The sequence below is a fragment of the Ipomoea nil genome, unplaced genomic scaffold, assembly GCF_001879475.1.
Source record: "Ipomoea nil cultivar Tokyo-kokei standard unplaced genomic scaffold, Asagao_1.1 scaffold0980, whole genome shotgun sequence".
NCBI classification, from domain to species: domain Eukaryota; kingdom Viridiplantae; phylum Streptophyta; class Magnoliopsida; order Solanales; family Convolvulaceae; genus Ipomoea; species Ipomoea nil.
In genome coordinates, this window is record NW_017617408.1 from 2,107,501 (window position 1) to 2,115,318 (window position 7,818).

Below are 7,818 nucleotides of genomic sequence, written 5' to 3' on the forward strand. Positions count from 1 at the left end.
GTGTGGGTTAGGCTCCTTATGTGTAAAAGTGTAGAATTTAGTATATAGTATCAAAGTTAGATTAACTCAATTTACCTCCTCATCGATCCAGTGAGGTTTATGGTGTCTAAAATAAAATTCGGCAAATTCAGAAAACTTATGCGTTATTTATAAAAAAAAAAAAAAAAAAAAAAAAAAAGTCGACAAAGCATTGGGTAACAATTATGCAAACTCTGATTAGGATGGGGTTCGAATCTAAGATCTTTTTTATAAAAATCAATGAGTAGGTAAATTAAGAATAATAAATAGTTAACAGAATATTTCGTTACTAAAGTTTATACTAATGGAATGCTGAGGTATTTAAAGTTTATACTAATGGAATGCTGAGGTATTTAATGGAAGAAAATTATATAATAGAGGGTAAAGTATGAAAATCAAAGAAAAAAACTAAAATCAAAATAAGCTGAAACATTAATTTAATGAAACAATTACACTAATATTTTTTAGTTCCCGTTAGAGGCCTAACTTTATTGGCGCTTATTAAGTTTATACTAGTTTTTCTACGCGCTTTAATTTGCGCGAATAAGATAATGCCCAATACTTATTTTTTAATAAGTATTTCAAAGTATATCAATGCAATATTATATAGAAGATGTTCATGCATAGGTAAATAAATGTTGAATTTGTTTATTTAAATCGGTAATTTAAATTATATAAATGAAAGATAATATATGAGATATTGATTATATATAACTGTCACAAACATAAATGTTTGCAACTTTGCAATAACGCTAATTTAAGTACTAAGTCTAAAAGCGATAGTCTAAATAAATACTCTTTTTTGGTTTAAATTTTTTTAATTCTCTTTTGGGTAGCATTGTTATTGTTTTAATCTTCATTACATGTCTTTTTTTTTTTTCTTTTTTTTTTTTCTTATTGGTAGTGTGTCATGTGCAATTGGATTATTGGTGGTATCATAGTGGGATTCATCATGCAATGAGATTATGGTGTATGAAGTTTACGATTTGTCTTGTTGTATATATGATTGAGATCTTAGTTGTGCTATGAACTCTTTATCTTAGAAGCACATTGTTGATATTTGGTAGTGGTAGTTTTCCCCATACATGTTTCATGTGTTGTGAGACATCTAATTCTAAATTAATTAAATGCATATGTATTATTTTTTGTTGTAGCTACTAATTTATTTTTTAATTTAAGTAATAAGAGCAATAAAGTGGACAAATTATGCTGTGGAACCGTGTCCACCTTGCAAGGTGGACACGTTTTCGAGACTGTTAATAATTATGAATATATAGTTCAAAAATGAAGGAATAGACTTTAGGAATTATATTACAGTGTTTGGTTGATTTAAGGAATAGAAATGAAATATGTTTTAAAAGATATAAATACCCTTATAAAAATATGTGATGGTGGTGGTGGTGGTGATGGTGGTGGCGGTGGTGGTGATGGTGGTGGCGGTGGCAGTGGTGGGAGCGACGGTGGTGGTGGTGACGGTGACGGTTGACGGTGACGGTTGTGGCAGTGGTGGTGGGGGCGGCGACGGTTGTGGCAGTGGTGGTGGCGGTGGTGCTGCTGGGTGGTGGTTCTGGTGGCGGTGGTGGTGGTGGAGGCGGCGGTGGTGGTGGTGGTGGTGGCGGTGGCAGTGGCAGTGGTGGGGGCGGCGACGGTTGTGGCAATGGGGGTGATGGTGGTGGCGGCGGCGACGATGGTGGTGGTTGTGGTGGTGGCGGCGGTGATGGTGGTGGTGGCGACGACGGCGATGGTGGTGGTGGCGACGATGGTGGTGAAATTGGATAAATTTATATATAGGATAAAAAAATTAGGTTAAAGAAAGGGGTAAAAAAGAAAATAAATTCTAAAATCTATTCCTGAGCGTTCAGTAATAGGCTAATACCAGGGGGGGCCCTAGTAATAGCTATTACCTTATTTGAGGTAATAGGCTATTACCAGGAATATTATTCCTGGTAATAGAAATGGTTACCAAACAAATGAATATGCGTATTACTGGGAATGCTATGTTATTCCCGACCTATTCCGCGAACCAAACGGGCCATTACTATAACTATCACTATCACTATCACTGTTACTGTTACTATTACTGTTAGGAATAAAGTGTAATGGTTTTGATATGCCAAATATGTATTTGTAGATCCCCCAATTTTATTTCATAGGTCTATTAGAGTCTTAGACCATGATCGGGAAATTATTCAAATTTGAAAAAGAGAAAAACAGAGGAAGATGCATGAAAATAGAATAAGAAGATATAAAGCCTAAAATGAAGAATTTGTCTGGAGAAAATGACAAATTGAAGAAAAAGATGAATGGTATTTTTAAATCCCAAAGATACAAGGACCACTTCAAAGCTAATCAGAGAAGCCGTTCTACACCCAGATATTCCCACTCAACGTAAAACCCGAGGAATATCAAAGCACTAGATCACGGGATACGTTTCTACCGGAGTGTGGAAGACGGGGGGAAAGTAACGCGAATTCATGAAATCCTAGGATAGTAGCGCGACGACGTGAAACCCGAAGCAACAGTGTGGTGTCACTGGGCGTGATTAGTGCGGGCTTTGTGATCAAAGCACTAGATCACAGAAATTCATTGTATCTTGGAACCAAGAAGTGGTAGATATAGTGAATTGCTCTTGGAGAGAAGAGCAAGTGGAGTAGGAGGATTACACCACCTCGCGAACCACTATAATTGTCTTGTGTTCTTTACTGCTTTCTTTACTTACTGCTCTTTACATAATTGCTCTACACGAGATATACTGCTCACACAATCTCACACACACTTTATCTTTATTTAATTCCGCTGTGCACCATACTCTAACAATCTAGTTAAGAGTTTTGGTTCATATCTAGCTTAGCAATTATTGTGCTGTACGAAAAAGTTTGAAAGTCTATTCACCCCCCCCCCCCCCCTCTAGACTTTCACCTTACTTCTTTTGGGACCAACAATTGGTATCAGAGTCTGTAGCCAATTTGAGTCAGCTTATACCAAAATTTGGTATTAAACACGTTGCCCAATTGGGTTAACTGTTTTTGACTGCTAGGCTGATCCATTCTACAAAGTGTGTGAATTGGATTAATCTTTCATATCTCTCGTGATGATGATGAAGAAAGATTTAGCTCAAAATCTATTATTCTCACTTGATAAATTTGATGATTGGAAAGTTCGTATGCAGGTACACTTATCGGCTTTACACGATGAAATGTGGGAAGTTATTTCCACTGGCCCTATCGAAATATTAAAAGTCAATACGGCATTCGTTATATCCCAGATGCTCCACAGTACGTACAAAATCCAAAACCGGAATGGACATCGGATGATAGAACGCGAAATAATCTTGACAATATTGCCAAGGATATTCTATTCAAAGCCGTTGATGATACAATATTTCCGAAGATCCGAAAGTGTGCTACTGCTAAAGATATATGGGAAACTCTCATCAAGATTGGCGAAGGAGATGAACAAGAAAAAGACAATAAGCTCACAATCGCCATGAAGAAGTTTGAAGATTTCAAAATGCTCTCAAATGAAAGTGTTGCAGACATGGAAGCTCGAATGATCAAAGTTCTTGGAGAGATTAGTGATCTTGGCAAAAATATTAGCCAAAAAGAAATTAATCTCAAAATTCTACGAAGCTTACCATCTGCATGGGATATGAAGGTTACGACTATGCGCGATCACCGAGATCTAAAAATGTTATCTACAGACAAATTATTTAGTGATCTAAAAGCATATGAGTTCGAAATGAAGGCCAAAGATGATGATGTTCATGAAGCTCGAAATGCTGCTCTAATGGCCGAACAACCGTCAACCTCCAGGTCAGTAGAAAATAATGTTGATTTTATGACTGACAAACAATTTGCTCTTTTTGTCAAAAAGTTTAGAAGGTTTATGCGAAAAGGAGACAACAAAAATTCTGCTCGTGGAAAATTCGTCTCACGCATATCACAAGAAGAAAAAGTCGAAGAAAATAAGGATTTTTGCTACAATTGTCGCAAACCCGGACATTTTAAAATAAATTGTCCGTATCCGATCATTAGCAAGTATCAAGGCAAAAATGTTGAATCTACGCCGAACAAATCCGAAAGCAAAAGGTTCAAGCGCGACAAAAGAAAAGCTCTCGTTAGCAACGAACCAAACGAAAATGATGATTCGGAGAATTCATCATCAAGCGATGAAAGTTCATGTTCGGATGATGATACGGCGCTAATATGCAAGTCAATTGAGTTGAATACAAGTGAAGATTGTCTTATGGATCTTGAAGCAGAGGAAGAAGAGGTAACATCCAATTCATTTAATTCTGTTAATTCTTCTTTTTCTCGTGAATCTATTGACAATCTAATGCGAGAATGTCAAGAGATTATGCTCACTCATCCCCAACTCAAGGAGCGCAATAATATTCTAATTCTTGAAAAAGAAGAAATGAATAAAAAATTGCAAGATGCTTTACTTGAAGTGAGTAAATTGAAGAATGAAAATATTCATCTTCAAGAAGAGTGTAAAGCAAGAGAGGTTAGAGAACATAATCTTAGAGCTACTATTGCTACGTTCACTAATTCGTCTAAAATAATAGATAAAATGGTGAGCATGCAAAAGCCATCAGGAGATAGAACCGGAATTGGTTATGACTCCACATGTTCTCAAACCCCTCAAAATCTGACTAATTCTACTACTACTTTAAATAATAAAGTTCAAGTGGAAAAATTTGTTAAAAGTCAGAATAGCACGATGAGACAAGGACTTGGCTATCATGAAAAAGCAAAGATGAATGTTGAAAGACCGAAACAAATCTACACCACGGCAAAGCAACAAAAATTCTTCAAGCAAAGATATGCCAAAGAGTCAAGTGCAAAAAGATTTCATAGAAAAGAGGGAAGCTTTTCTAGAAATAGAGTTGGGAGATTTTATCCCACTCAAAAGGATTGGTTGTGTAATAGATGTAATACTTTTTATAGACCAAAGCAACCATTCTCTTCCCAGGTGCCAAAGTATAAAAATATTTTTCAAAACCCGGCGCCAAAAATATTTTCTAAAGTGAGTTATGATTATCGTGTCTCAAATGGTTACAAATCGCCTCATCTTAATTCAATAAGATCTAGGTGGGTTTGGTTACCTAAAATCACTAACAGTAAAGGATCCAAACAAGTATGGGTACCTAAAGTTAATTAATCTTTTTTGCAGGATGTTTGGTACATCGATAGTGGTTGCTCACGCCACATGACTAGAAATAAATCATATCTAGTGAATTTCAAAGAAATCGATGGACCAAAAGTTATTTTCGGTGGAAATCAAAATTATGGAATTACAAAAGGAGTTGGCACGATCAAGAAAAATGGATTAAAGATTGAAGATGTCTCTTTCGTTGAAGGCTTAAAGTTCAATTTGTTGAGCACTAGTCAATTTTGTGATAAAGGCTATCTTGTAGAATTTTCTAAAGATAATTGCCTAATAAAAAATGAGCTCACAAATGAGATTGTTCTCTCTGGAAAAAGACGAAAGAATATGTATGTTGTTGATTGGAGTACAAGCAAAGATTCAGTGTGCTTAATGGCCAAAAATTTGAATGAAGCTAATTGGGAATGGCACAGAAAGCTCAACCACTTAAACTTCAAGACTATCAATCAGCTTGTAAAGAAGAATCTAGTAGAAGGCTTGCCAGATATTATCTTCAAGAAGGACCAAGTGTGTGATGCATGCCAACGCGGAAAGCAAATCAAATCATCATTCAAATCAAAGACACACGAGTCAACGTCAAGACCGCTAAGCTTACTACATATGGACTTATTTGGACCGGTTGATCCAATAAGTGTAAGTGGTAAGAAATATACTCTCGTTGTTGTTGATGATTTTTCCAGGTACACTTGGACCGTGTTTCTCAAGAAGAAAAATGAAGTTGAGCAAGTTCTACCGAAGCTGTTGAAGCAACTACAAAATGAGAAAGAATTGCAAATATCAAAAATACGAACGGATCGCGGAACCGAGTTCGTGAATGGAGTTATACAAGCTTTTTGCAATTCATGGAATTTTTCATCAATTATCTGCCGCAAGAACACCGCAACAAAACGGTGTTACCGAAAGAAGAAATCGGACGCTCAAAGAAGCCGCACGAGTAATGATCAGTGTTGCCAGTCTCCCGAAACGATATTGGGCAGAAGCTATCAACACTGCTTGCTACAGGCAAAATCGAAGCATGATCCATAAGCAGTACAAGAAGACACCATACGAGCTATATAAAGGGAGAAAACCAAATATTAGTTATTTTCATATTTTTGGATGCAAATGTTTTATTCATATTAATAATAAATTGCATCTAAAAGCTTTTGATGAGCGTGCAGATGAAGGAATTTTTCTAGGATATTCAGCTACCAGCAAGGCGTTCAGAGTTTTGAATAAAAGATCAATGGTGGTTGAAGAATCCATACACGTGGTATTTGATGAAAAATCACAGATCAAAATGATGCTCTGGGCGAAGAATTCGAACAAAATGGTAACAAGTGTCATTGATTTTTGTGATACTAATGATACGTGTGAAGATGATGTTTTGCAGGGAATGGATGAGTTGGAAATTAATTCTCTAGAAAATCCCATCTCTCATCCAGAAGAAGTTGGAAATTCTTTTAATAATAATTTTGGAGGTGATGCCTCACGTGGGAATGAGGATGCAGTACGGGTTGGAGATCCAATTAGTGATCAAGTTGCATGTGAAGTTGGTAATCAATTTCAAGAAGAATTAAATAATGATATGAACAGATACTACAATGTAATAGGACCAGTAACTTTCAAAAAAAAAAAAAAATAATGAAATTTGAACCAACACTGCCAGTTCACAACAAATAGATCCACCCAGTACCATGCACCCATTTGAACCAGATTTAAGATGGCTCAAAAATCACCCTCCAGAATTAATTATTGGGAATATTCATGAAGGCGTGAAAACTAGATCATCTACCATGGAAGCATTGTTCACGTGTTATCTATCTCAAATTGAACCAAAAGAAGTTGACGAAGCTCTTAAAGATCCGGATTGGATAAATGCTATGCAAGAGGAGCTCGATCAATTCAAAAGAAATGATGTTTGGGAACTTGTTCCAAGACCGGCGAACCACAATGTTGTAGGAACCAAATGGGTCTTCCGGAACAAAGCAAACGAAGAAGGCGTGATTGTTAGGAATAAAGCAAGGCTCGTTGCAAAAGGATACTCTCAAGAAGAAGGAATAGATTTTGATGAAACTTTTGCACCGGTGGCCGGACTTGAAGCAATCAGAATTTTCCTAGCCTATGCCGCACACAAAGTTTTCACCGTTTAACAAATGGACGTGAAAAGCGCATTCTTGAATGGTCTACTCGAAGAAGAAGTTTATGTCGAACAACCCCCAGGTTTTGAGGTAAAAGGCGAAGGTGATAAAGTCTACAAACTTAAAAAGACATTGTATGGGTTGAAAAAAGCACCTAGAGCTTGCTATGATACTTTGCCAATGTTCTTGATAAGCTGTGGATTCACCAAAGGCCTTGTTGACAAAACTCTATTTAGAATTCAAGATGATAATCATATCTTATTAGTGCAAATATATGTTGATGATATTATTTTTGGAAGCACTAACAATTCTTTGTGTGAGAAATTTTCGAAGCTTATGCAGAATAAATTCGAAATGAGCATGATGGGTGAATTGAATTACTTCTTGGGCTTACAAGTCAAACAACTGAAAGAAGGAGTATTCATCAATCAAGCAAAGTACACCCGCGACTTGATAAAGAAGTTTGGCCTTGATGGAAAATCATCGATCAAAATTCCAATGAGCACTTCAA